We start from the raw sequence: 11,980 nt of genomic DNA, 5'->3' as shown, positions 1-11,980 counted from the left end.
CAAGGAGGCAAACTGAGCAGCTTGACTGACAACTGATGATACTCACGAACTCAGGAAACAAAGGAGCCAACCAAACTCTGGGCACTGGGTGTCCTCTGACAGGCAGGTAGACTGAGCCTCCGTTTGTGGGTCTCAGGGAGTGTTGAGGTGTCAATGTCAGGGTAGCAGAGGAGAATGTGCCTGCCGAAGGTGCTCACATCCTCTCTTTCTCCAACCACCAGGTGCCCAGATCACCTTTCTGTTGGCCCACACTCTTGTTGGCTTTCCTGAAAATCACCCATCATGCCTCGTGGTCACAAGAGTAAGCTCCGCGCTCGAGAGAAACGTCGCCAAAACAGAGCTGAGGCACAAAGTCTTCAGAGTGCTGAGGCCGCTACAGGAGAAGATGCAGAGGCCGCTTGCTCCTCCTCTTCAGTTCTGGCAGGTGGTCCCTCAAGTGCCACTGGTGCTGGTCCTCTCCAGACACCTTCGAGTGCCCCAGCCACCACCAGTGCCACTGCAGGTGTTTCATGCAAAAGATCTGCTGGAAAAGCCAAAGGCCGTGTTTGGAAGAGTAAAAGTTCCTCCCAGGCCTCACCTTCCCCTGAAAGCTTTGCCCTAGATATCCTGACCCGGAAGGCCAGTCACTTGGTAGACTATCTTCTGAGTCAGTATCAAATGAAGGAGCCCATTAGAAAGACAGACATGCTGAAGATAGTCCACAAATGGTACAGGAAGGATTTTTCTGAGATTCTGAAGATGGCCTCAGACCACATGGATCTGGTGTATGGTCTAGAATTGAAAGAAGTCAAGCCCAATGGTAACTTGTACACCCTCGTGCAAAATGAAGATGCCACCGGTGATGAGAGTCTGAGCAGAGCCTGGACTTTTCCTATCAAAGGGATTCTGATGCCTGTCCTGAGTGTGATCTTCTTGAATGGCAACCGCACCTCTGAGAAGGAGATCTGGGAATTCCTGAATATGATGGGCGTCTATGATGGAAAGTCTCACTTCATTTTTCGGAGACACCAGGAAGCTTATCACCCAAGATTTGGTGCAGGAAGAATACCTGGTGTACCAGCAGGTGCCCAACAGCGATCCTCCATGCTATGAGTTCCTGTGGGGTCCGAGAGCCCACGCTGAGACCAGCAAGATGAAAATCCTGGAGTTCGTGGCCAAGATGAATGATAGAGTCCCCACTTCTTTCCCAGCCTATTATGCAGAGGCTTTGAAAGATGAGGAAGAGAGAGCCCGAGCTGCACTCAAGGCTAGTGGTCCTTCCAAGGCCAGCAGTGACCTCAGACCCACATCCAGCCACTACCCTCAGCCTGAGTGACGTGGAGATGCGGTGTTCCCTCTTTGGTTGGAAAGGCCTGTTAAGCAGCTTCCTAATGTGCAGAATATCTTGTTAGCAACCTCTGGGGGTGGGGGGTATTGCACGTATTCAAATGGTGTGTTTTTTAAGCAGAACGTTTCTTTAGATTCAGAATGTAAGTTTAAGAATGACAGGGATCACTCATTTATTGTCATGTACCAGGTTAGCAGTACGCGTTTTGTTTTTCAAATACAAATTGTGAATCCTTTAATGGTTTTTGTGATCCAGAAGAAGGTAACATGGCTTCAGGGTAGGGATATCTTTAGCAATGTGAAGAGAGTTTACACTAACATAAGAGGCAACAGTAGATGGATATATAGAAGGGTAGATTAACTAAAAGTTGGCTGCTTGCTATAACCTTGTATTTGATTACAGTAGATACAGAATATTCTTTTAGATTCAAATGTACAACATAGTGATTACACATTTATATAACTTACAAGGCGTTCACACCTATGAGTCTACAGCCCATCTGAACCATATGTACTTGTTACAATATTATTTACTGTATTAGCTGTGCTGTACCCAGCTGGTCTGTTACAGCCAAGGCAGGGACATAAACTGCATGTCCCATCTGTACATGAATGGGTAAAGAAGATGTGGTACATATATAAAACTGGTCACTTCTCATTTTCCTTACTATATTTAGTCTTTTGTTGTGTAAGTGTAAAGCTGTGTACCTGGATTTGCTTCTGTTTTCAAACATGTTTGATAATATAAATGACAGTGAATCAGACCTCTTGGTTCATGGCTTTTATTTGACACACGCATTAATGGAGCATCAGCTCTTTGGAAGTCTTCATGCCAGCACTGGGAGTGTTTAGGCAAAGGAGACCCTGCCTCTGCCCATGCGGTTTGATTGCAGAAGCTGTCATTACCGAAGAGGGTGAGATTCTCTCTACTTCCTAAGGAACAAGTGAGAAGTAAAGTGTGGCTCGAGGTAGTGTACTACCTAGCCTTCAGTCGCTAAGCAGAGTTTAGTGCCATTGGGAGGAGAAGGGGTGACCCAGGGCCATACCCAGTCACTTCTGTCACCCTGAGTGAGGTCTGAGGTGGAGTCTTCACATTGTGGTCAGAAATGCCTGTTGCCCAGTATCCCTGGTGTGCACAGACACCTCCCTGACTCCTATTTTGAGGTAATTTTCAAGTGTTGTTCTAGCAACAGAAAGTCTATTTAGGGTCAGAATGGAAGCCTATGAGTGACAGGGATCGCAGACCTGTTGTGTGTCAGAGTGAGAGTTTTGGTTTTTCAAATTCACCTTGAGAGTCCTTAAATCACTTTTGTGATCCTGAAGATGACAGCGTGGAATTCCATTTGGGCTATATTTGGTAATGTGGGAAAAACTAAAAAAGTAGATCTGATGAGAACATAGAGTGGTAGAAAATGTAAAAGTTGGTCAGTTATCGGTTTACCTCACTCCATTCAGCATTTCTTTTAACTTGAGAAGTTACATACCTGGATATCCTCAGATTATTAAATATGAATGAGTTAAGGGGAAAATAAACTGATTCAGCCACTATGAAAGACATTAAAGATGCCTCCAAAAGTTAAAAATTGAACCTCCGTATTCTGCAGCCATTCGACTATTGGGTACTTAGGTAAGTGGAATCATTAATGTGAAGGGATAGAAGTATCCCCATGTTCATTGAAACAGTACTCACAGTTGCCACGACAGGGCAACAACGTCAGTAACCATTAATGAATGAATGTGTAAAGGCAGTGTGATACACACACTCACCCACTCAGGGAAAAAGTTATGTCAATCAGTCATAAAAGAGGATGAATTCCTGGTATTGGTGACTGCACGTGCTAGGTGAAAGAAGGTGAGCTTTTCAAATGGTGCTCTTCCATTAAAACTTTTGAAAGACATACAAATACTGTGTAGTATCACTTACAGGTAGAATCTTGAAAACACACACTGATAAGTTAACTCCCAGATTGAAGAGATTGATGTTTTCCCAGGGGGGTGGGTGGTGGGTGAAATTGGTGAAGGTGGCCAAAGATACAAACTTTCTGTTATACAATAAATAGCCCCTGGGTATGCAATGTGCAGGACGAAAACTAACAGTTAACAATACTGTATTAGATGTGAGAACATAGACAAGAGAGTATATCTAAATGATCTAATTATGTGAAAAGAAATAAGAAGCTGTGGCTGGTGTGGCTCAGGGGAATGAGCTTCACACCATGAAACAAAGGGCCGTAGGTTTTATTCCCAGTCAGGGCACATGCCTGGGTCACAGGCCAAGACCCCGGTTGGGGGTGCTGAAGAGGCAACCACACATGGATGTTTCTCTCCCTCTCTTTCTCCGTCCCTTTCTGTTTGTATAAATATATAAAATATTTTTTAAAAAAGAATAACAAAGAATCTATACATAACTTTTTTCAGTGTACCTATTGCAATGCTTAACTTTTGACAAATTGCCAGTATTTAACACATTCTCCCTACAGACATTTAGTACCTCACAGTTCCATAGGACAGAGGCTGGGTGTGGAGTCACTGGGATCCCTACTTCAGAAGTCTTAGAACTCTGCAATCATTGTTCCTGGTGGCTTTGTTCTCGTGTGGAGCTCAGGAGCTCCTTCCAATGCCACACATTTTGGTGGGAACAGAATCCAGTTACCAGGAATTCAAGCACTAAGGTTCCCATTTGGAGCATTCTATGGGCTAGAGATCATTCTCAGGTCTGTCTTAGGTCTTTGCTATGCTGTGCAGCTCCTTCCATCTTCAAAGCTGGCCAGGAGAACCTCCCTCTCATCCTTTGGATGTCTCTCCCCCCAAAAAAGCCCCCATCCAATTTAAGGATTCACCTCACTAGGTCTGGCTCCCAGAGGATAATCTCCCTATTTTAAGAATATCAGATTTCAGACCTCCATTACACCAGCCAAATCCCTCATAGCAGCACCTAGATAACTGTTGGATGAATTAACTGGAAGAAGATGTTTGTACACCAGGAATCAGGAATCCAGGAGGTCATCTTGGAATTCAGACTGCCTGTGTCCTTGAGGTATTTTGGTTATGTTTGTAAGTAAGAGCTTCAACCTTTAAAGGTACAGAAAAGGATAAATATTGTTATTTTGTTTGCCTCACAATAGTTTGAGGGCTGAGGGTGACATGGATAAGACCAGACTGGCCGTGTGTTGATATTGCTGAGGCTGGAAAATGAGTACCTAGAGCACTGGTTACATTATACTCTTACTACTACTGGAAATGCCCTCATTTCTTCATAAAAAATTATCCAGAGCATGTGAAGTCAATCAAAGCTACAAAACATTTTTTTAAGGATTTTATTTGTTTATTTTTTTGAGAGAATGGAAGGGAGGGAGAGAATAGGGAGACATCTATGTGTGGTTGGCTCTCATGCGCACCTCACTGGGGACTGGTCTGCAACCCAGGCATGTGCCCTGATTGGGAATCAAACCTGGGACCCTTTGGTTCACAGGCCAGCACTCAATCCATGAAGCCACACCAACCAGAGCCAAAACGTCCAAAATTTCTAATAAAACAAGTATAACATCGTAATATAGACTAATTGAAAGTAGCTCAGAATTACTTAATTTATTATTATACTATGTAAGAATATTACTTATTTCCCACATTACTTAAGATCATTGTTGCAAATATTCTCAAAATGTTAACTTATACTTGAAAATATGCAACAGAAGTAAACATTGATTTGCCGGTGACACACTACTCCACTTTCGAAAACTTACCCTTAAGGCTTACACTCAAGTAGATAAAAACATATACATGCTCATGTATGGATTGATTGAAAAAGATGTGGTATATCCACACTGAGTCAGAGCTTCAGCCCGAGTTCCCCTACTGCAGCTATGGCCAGTTTGCTGTCCAGGTCATGTCCCGCAACTCCTCCCATCCCTGGTGAGGTCTGAGACAGAGTCTTCACTTTGTGGTTGAAGAAAGCAGACAATCTTCTAACTACTGAGGAGCCAACATTGGGCTCCTGCAAACACAGGGCATACTCTGTCCTTCTACAGTATGGGGACATTGGAGATTGATCCTTTGTTTTTTCTATAGTGAATGTTGTCCCTATCAATTAGTGGTTATTTAGCTCCAGTACCAAAGATTATGAGTAACCTGCTCACACACTTATTGGAGACGAGCCAGATGAAAAAATAGGAGCTGTGGTATTGTGTAAAAATTGAAAGTCATTGGATCATTTTCTGTGATTTAAACCAAGATACTACAATATTGGAAAAAGGAATAAAAAAAAAAAGAGGATGAGGGGTTGTTACCACACTGTAAGCCTGCGTTACAAGGAGAATGGGAAAAAAATGTAAAACGTTTTCAATTCTTCCTTTGTTTTCTTCCTTTTAGGTTCTTTGTAACTTTGAGGTATATGCACGTGCATTAGCTCAGCTAACTGAAAGATGATGGAGAAATTAAACCATAGTACAATTGACTTCTTGTACACTTGCTCTTTACAAACCTAAACATTAATTCCGCATCTGCTCTTTGGAAGGCACCATACTATTGGGGATACTGTGAGAAATGGACCCTGCCTTCGCTGCCCATAGGATTTTAAAGTCTAAGAACAGTTTTCATGTGAAGTAGGTGCTCAAATTCTCCATGACGTCTAGAAGACCAGTAAAATTAAGGGGGTCAGAAATGGGGCCTGAGGTTCCTGATTTCCAGTCTAGTAGAGAAGCCATTCAGGACCATAGTTAAACATTAAGAAACGGAAATTCATGCAGTGGGTGGTAATGTGAAGATCAAAGCAGGGTGGGCTAGATGAGGCTGTGATCATGGTGGGAAGGGGCCAGGCCCTCAGATAAAGGGTCTCCGAATTGAAAGGCTTACACCTGGAATGACAAGCTACCCTTACCAGTTCTTTTGGAATTTCCTTACTAGCCAATATCTTTTATTTTCTTTTTTTAATTTTAAAGCTTTTTCTTATTGTTGTAGAATTACAGTTGTCCCAATATCCCTACTGTTGCTCTCCTCTGTCCCGCCCACTCCCCTACCCCCTCAGCCAGTCCCCAGCCTGTTGTCCATTACCGTGGATCCTTTCTACATGTACCTTGGCTAGAGGCTTCCCTTTCTCTCGCCTGGTCTCCCTCCATCCCTCCCCTCTGCTTACTGACAGATTGTTCCTTATGCCCACGCCCCTGGTTCTATTTTGCTTGCTCATTTGTTTTGGAATCATGAGTAGACCAGAGAGAATCTGCACATGGGACAGGGACAGGATGCATCCTGTGCTCCTATTCCTCTGCACATGACCACAGTGCACAGACAAGTATGCACTTCAACACCACAGAGGATCTGTGAAGTAAGGGAGATGGCGTGTGATGGAAACTCAGGAGCCATCAGGTTGGCACCTTTTTCAGTGTGTTGTACTAGAGTGCCACATATTTGCTGATATCTACTGCATACTTGTTATTCCTTTAAGGTGAGTGGTATTTTCTGGGGTGGAAATAATCATAATCACAGACATAACAAATATTGTGCAAAATCTCAATGAATTCCAGGCACTGTGCACATTTTCACACACACTGAACACAATCCATGAACCCTACCAGAGAGGGCTTTAAAACACCTCATGACAAATGCAGAACCTGAGACTCATACACAGTGAATAAGTGACAGCACTGAGACTGGGAACCCTAGACTGCATTAGTCCAGAGCTTCCGGGAGAGCACTCTTTCCAGCTGACCACAAGTCAGTTAATTCACTTATGTCTACTACCCCAAAGCACAGCTCAAGTGATAAAAGAGAGGACCTTGTGACCAAAACACTGGATGGACTACATAACAAGAACAGTTAAAATACCCACATAAACAAGAGATATGAATAAAGGAGACATGGTACTTAGTGCCAGTATGATCAGCTACATATGCAACATCAGATAGTGTCAAAACATCAGTCAGGGATCACACACACCAGGCTCTATCCTTCTATGTTCCCTAAGCCAGACTCATGAAAAGAAAGAAGGTATCAGCTTTCTTTTCTCGGACAGCACAGCACATGGACTCTGATATGTGCTGCAGTTTCCTATCTCTACACCACTCATGGAGAGGACCCATTTTCTGCACCTTTGCAGGAAGTAGAATATACAAGTACTGGGAGGGAGGTGTCACCACCCAGGAAGCCATTAATCAAAGGACAGGTGCCAAGATGAGGGCTCCCATGACTGAGGAGTGAGAAAGCAATCACACCCAATTAAGTGTATTAAAGAAAATTGTAAGGAGGGTATCTCAGCTTCGTAGGTGTCCAAGGCTCTGACAGATATAGTAAGGATCCTGCCTGGGAAGAGTAGAGGCAATCAGCCAGAACACTAAGTCCTAGAGTTGCACCCTCATTTTCTCTCCTTAGAGGTCTGTGTGTGAGCATGACCTTGATTTCCAACGTGGAATTCCCAGAAGAGTGGGATATTAATGCAACATGAGCAGAATCAAGAAAGCAAAGGCCAACGTTGCAGGACTGTTCATCTGTCAAAGTAAGGACCTCGAAGTGGAGTAAGGGTAGCACCCATAGCATGAAAAAGTAGTCTCAGAAAATCTCCTTTGCTGTCATTCCTGGGAAGTCCTGGGCAGAGATTTCAGGCACATTGAAGCCTGGGAATTGTCAGGGACGTGAGCACCTCAGTGAAATATAGGCAGTTTTCATCTGGCAAAGAGAGTGACTAGGTCTCTAACAGGAATCCATGTATGCCAATAGCCTGAGTGATATGAGGAGTGGAGCCCAAAAACACATGAGCCACAAAAATTTCAGGATTTTCTATGGCACTAGAGAACTCAGAAGCGCTACGCAATTGAGGAGTCCACTCCTTCTATGTGGGAGGGGGGTCTAAGGGATGGATGCAAAGGCCTTGCCTAATAGCATCGGACCCCAGTGCTGCAAAGACAGGAGTCTTGCACGTAAGCGAGGCAAGGAGAGGACCTTCAGTCCTAAACGAGTGAACACCCCTACGAAGGCGGGTCCTTGCTGGGTGCTACCCCTAAGGTCAGAACTGTAAGGCCCAGACTGCACATCAGAAGCTGTCTGCTCCAATTGCCATACAAGAACTCAGAAAATTAAGCATTTGATTTGTGGCCAAGACCACCTAGCTCACTAGAAGGACAAGGCGACACTCAGAAAAACAAAAGTGTGGACCATGACTGAGGAGTTAGGGCCGACAGAGTCCTAAGCAATGGGGTCTGGCAAAGAACCACGCGGCCCACAATTCTCCGGCACCCGGGACAGCCCTACCAGTTAGGACCCACCCACTTCCGGTTGATGGCGAGGACCTTTTCAGGCCCATTCAGCCATCAGCTTTCCGGCTGAAGGCGGATTGCCAGGACTAGCCTCGAGTGAAGGGGAGGACAGTGAGTGGAACCTGCACAAACCACAGCACTCCCAGAGCAAAGGTGAGCCCACCCTCCATCCCTGCCTTACTGCCAGGTTCTGAGAGGCCCCAGGGAAGCCATCGGGCTGAATTTGGCCTCGAATGTGTTAGTGAGAGGGCCGTCTTTGCTCTCTGGGTGTACCCTGAGTCCGCAAACGGACAACCTGTAGATCCACACTGCTTTCAAGATGAGGGCCTGAGTGCTTAAGAGCCGAGCTTAGTACACAAAACAGCTGCCGCACAGAGCAGCATCCCAGCCATCAACTAGAGGAGGCGCCAGGCAGAGTAGGCAGATGAAAAAGCAAAGTATCATCCCTTCTACCGGCAACTGAGGGAGGGGAGGGCTGCGCCCGCCACCTCACAAACTCAAGAAAGGAGGCCTGAACTGAGTTGGCAGTTTGAACTGGGCCCTCATTTCCTCTGGGATGGTCTCGGGGAGGTGAGGCCTCGGTTTAGAGGAGGACGTTCCATATCAGGAAAGGGGAGCCAGTGCCTAAGGGGATTCAGGGTTGTGACAGTGTGGGGGATGGGGTTCCCTTCCCACAAAGTACAGGGTCCACCGGAAGTCCGGGCACTGTTTTCAGCCCTGGGATATTGGGCACGTTGCCGTGATGAGTTGCACTCACTTCTTCCCAGGCCATCTCAGCGAGAGGACCAATCAGGTCAAAGTGGCATCCTCCCCTCATTGGTGGCAGGGTTTCATGCTATGCCGTTTTTCGAGAGACCATTGATGACTGTGGGTGTATGCCGCACTATACCAGTGAGACCACGGAGAATCCTCCCCATTTTCTTTGCCAGCAGACCTTAAGGATAAGTGTTGTATGGGAGTGCACATGAGTCAGCATTCAAGGGAAAGAGGGAAATGAGAGAAGTGGTCCCAGGTTAAGAGACAGAAATCACGATCCGAGCAGACGTCAAATTTAGACCTTGAATCAGGATTCTGTTTGGATCTATCTCCCATAGGACCTCACCCTGCGTGTAGCAGTCCCCACTCTTGGGCGACCTATTTTGCTCGCATAAGGTCAACTTCATGCCCTCTTTTTTGGGTCTCAGGGCGGCTGGCTCTTACTGTGAGGAGTTGTCTACCATGGGCCCAGTTGAAGAATATGAGAGAAGTCTCAAGCAACCAGCCAGCCCTGAATAAAGGGGACATCAAAACGTCCATCCCAACCTTTATGTATCAGCCCAAGATATCTTAGAGATGGGTTATCAGGTTGACCTTCCCCTGCATTTCTTTATATCAGGTCTGAGGGAGGTGAGACCCTTAGTCTGTAGGTCCAGCCACCAGTTAAAGAGAAGGGTGGTGCTAGGCCTCACAAAGAGCCAAGGTGAAGAGCTTGACTGACAACTGAGGGTCCACATGAACTCAGGAAACAAATGAGCCCTGCAAACTCTCAGCACTGGGTGTCATGTGGTACACAGGCGGACTGAGGCTCTGCTCCAGCTCCTCCAGCTCCTTCTCCTGGGTGTCAGTGAGTGTTGAGGGGTCAGCCTAGGAGTAGCAAAGGGGAAGGTGCCCGGCCTCTGGCCATGGTTGACGTGATAATATGGAAGATGAACTGAGAGGATCCCACATGCCAGAACAAAGAGGGCTACACTGACATCACCTGCTGTTACTTGGGCAAAGTCAGGCAGGGCTGGTAGGATGGATGCAGCATGAACCTCTCTCTAAAGGTTCTACAGTCCCTGTATGGGATTCTCAGTGGATAGACTGACCAGGAAAACAGGAATCTTGTCACTTTTTAGAGTAGCACCCTCAAGGGGGGCCTGCAGAGGCAGCCTTCAATAAAGCCAAGGTGGAATCTACCTGTTGAAGGTGCTCACATCCTCTCTTTCTCCATCCACCAGGTGCCCAAATCACCTTTCTTGGCCCACACTCCTGTCTGCTGTCCTGACCCACAGTCATCATGCCTCGTGGTCACAAGAGTAAGCTCCGTGCTCGTGAGAGACGTCACCAAAACAAAGCTGAGGCCCAAAGTCTTAAGAGTGCTCAGGCCACTGCAGGAGAGGAAGAAGGGGCTGCTGGCTCCTCCTCTTCTGTTCTGGGGGATGCTCCCTCGAGCTCCACTGGTGCTGGCCCCCCTCCAGGCATCTCCGGGTGCCCGGCCACCAGCAGTACCACTGCAGGTGTGTCATACGAAAGATCTGCTGGAAAAGCCAAAGGCCGTGCTCGGAAAAGTAAAAAATTCCTCTGGGGCCTCAACTTTTACAAAGAAACCTGGCCTGAATATTTTATCTCAGAAAGCAAATAAGTTGGTTCAGTATCTACTGAATCAGTATAAAAAGAAGGAGCCCATTAGAAAGGCAGACATGCTGAAGATAGTCCACAAATGGTACAGGAAGGACTTTTCTGAGGTTCTCAGGAAGGCAACTGACCTAATGGATCTGGTGTATGGTCTGGAAGTGAAAGAGGTCAAGCCCAATGGTAACTTCTACACTCTTGTGCACAATCAAGATGACACCGATGATGGGAGTCTGAGCACAGTTTGGAGATTTCCCATTAAGGGGATTCTGATGCCTCTCCTGAGTATGATCTTCTTGAATGGCTACCGCGCCCCTGAGGAGGAGGTCTGGAAATTCCTGAATATGATGGGTGTCTATGCTGGAGAAATTCACTTCATTTTTGGGGAACCCAGGAAGCTTATCACCCAAGATTTGGTGCAGAAAGAATACCTGGTGTACCAGCAGGTGCCCAACAGAGATCCTCCACGCTATGAGTTCCTATGGGGTCCAAGAGCCCACGCTGAGACAAGCAAGATGAAAGTCCTTGAGTTTTTGGCCAAGCTCAATGATAGTGAGCCCACAGCCTTCCCATGTATTTATCAAGAGGCTTTGAGAGAGGAGGAAGAGAGAGCCCAAGCCAGGGCCCAAGCTGAACCCAGGGCTGGCAGTCCTTCGAAGGCCAGTGGGCACCCTACAGCCACATCCAGCCACGACCCACGCCCTGAGTGAATTCGAGGTGGGGTCTTCACTCTTTAGTTGAGAAGGCCTGTTAGGCAGCTGCCTGATATGCAGAATAACTTGTTGGCTTATCTTGGTGTTTCTGGTGAATGTTTCAGTAGTGTTCCTTTGGACAGAATGTTCTTGTAGATTCAGAACACAGGCTTATGAAGGCCATGGAACTCACAGTAACTGCTCTTTATCAGATTAGTAGTGTGATGTTTACTTTTTTGTTTCTTTTTCTTCTTTGGAAATACAGATTGGCAATCCTTTAATCGCTTTTGTGATACAGAACAGGATAACTTGACTTTAGCATAAGAATCTCTTTCCAGGTCAGCA

General features: G+C 46.1%; 2 pseudogenes; both read left to right on the top strand.

Annotated features, from left to right (window-relative positions):
- The first annotated feature begins 282 nt into the window (after window positions 1-282).
- LOC123829916 lies at window positions 283-1,315 on the top strand (annotated as a pseudogene).
- A 9,293-nt stretch (window positions 1,316-10,608) lies between these two features.
- LOC123829915 lies at window positions 10,609-11,653 on the top strand (annotated as a pseudogene).
- Window positions 11,654-11,980: the final 327 nt, after the last annotated feature.

The sequence above is a fragment of the Phyllostomus hastatus genome, unplaced genomic scaffold (genome assembly GCF_019186645.2).
Source record: "Phyllostomus hastatus isolate PE091 unplaced genomic scaffold, TTU_PhHast_1.1 phas_scaffold_12, whole genome shotgun sequence".
Lineage (NCBI taxonomy): Eukaryota > Metazoa > Chordata > Mammalia > Chiroptera > Phyllostomidae > Phyllostomus > Phyllostomus hastatus.
This window is presented reverse-complemented; position numbering and strand designations above follow the sequence as displayed.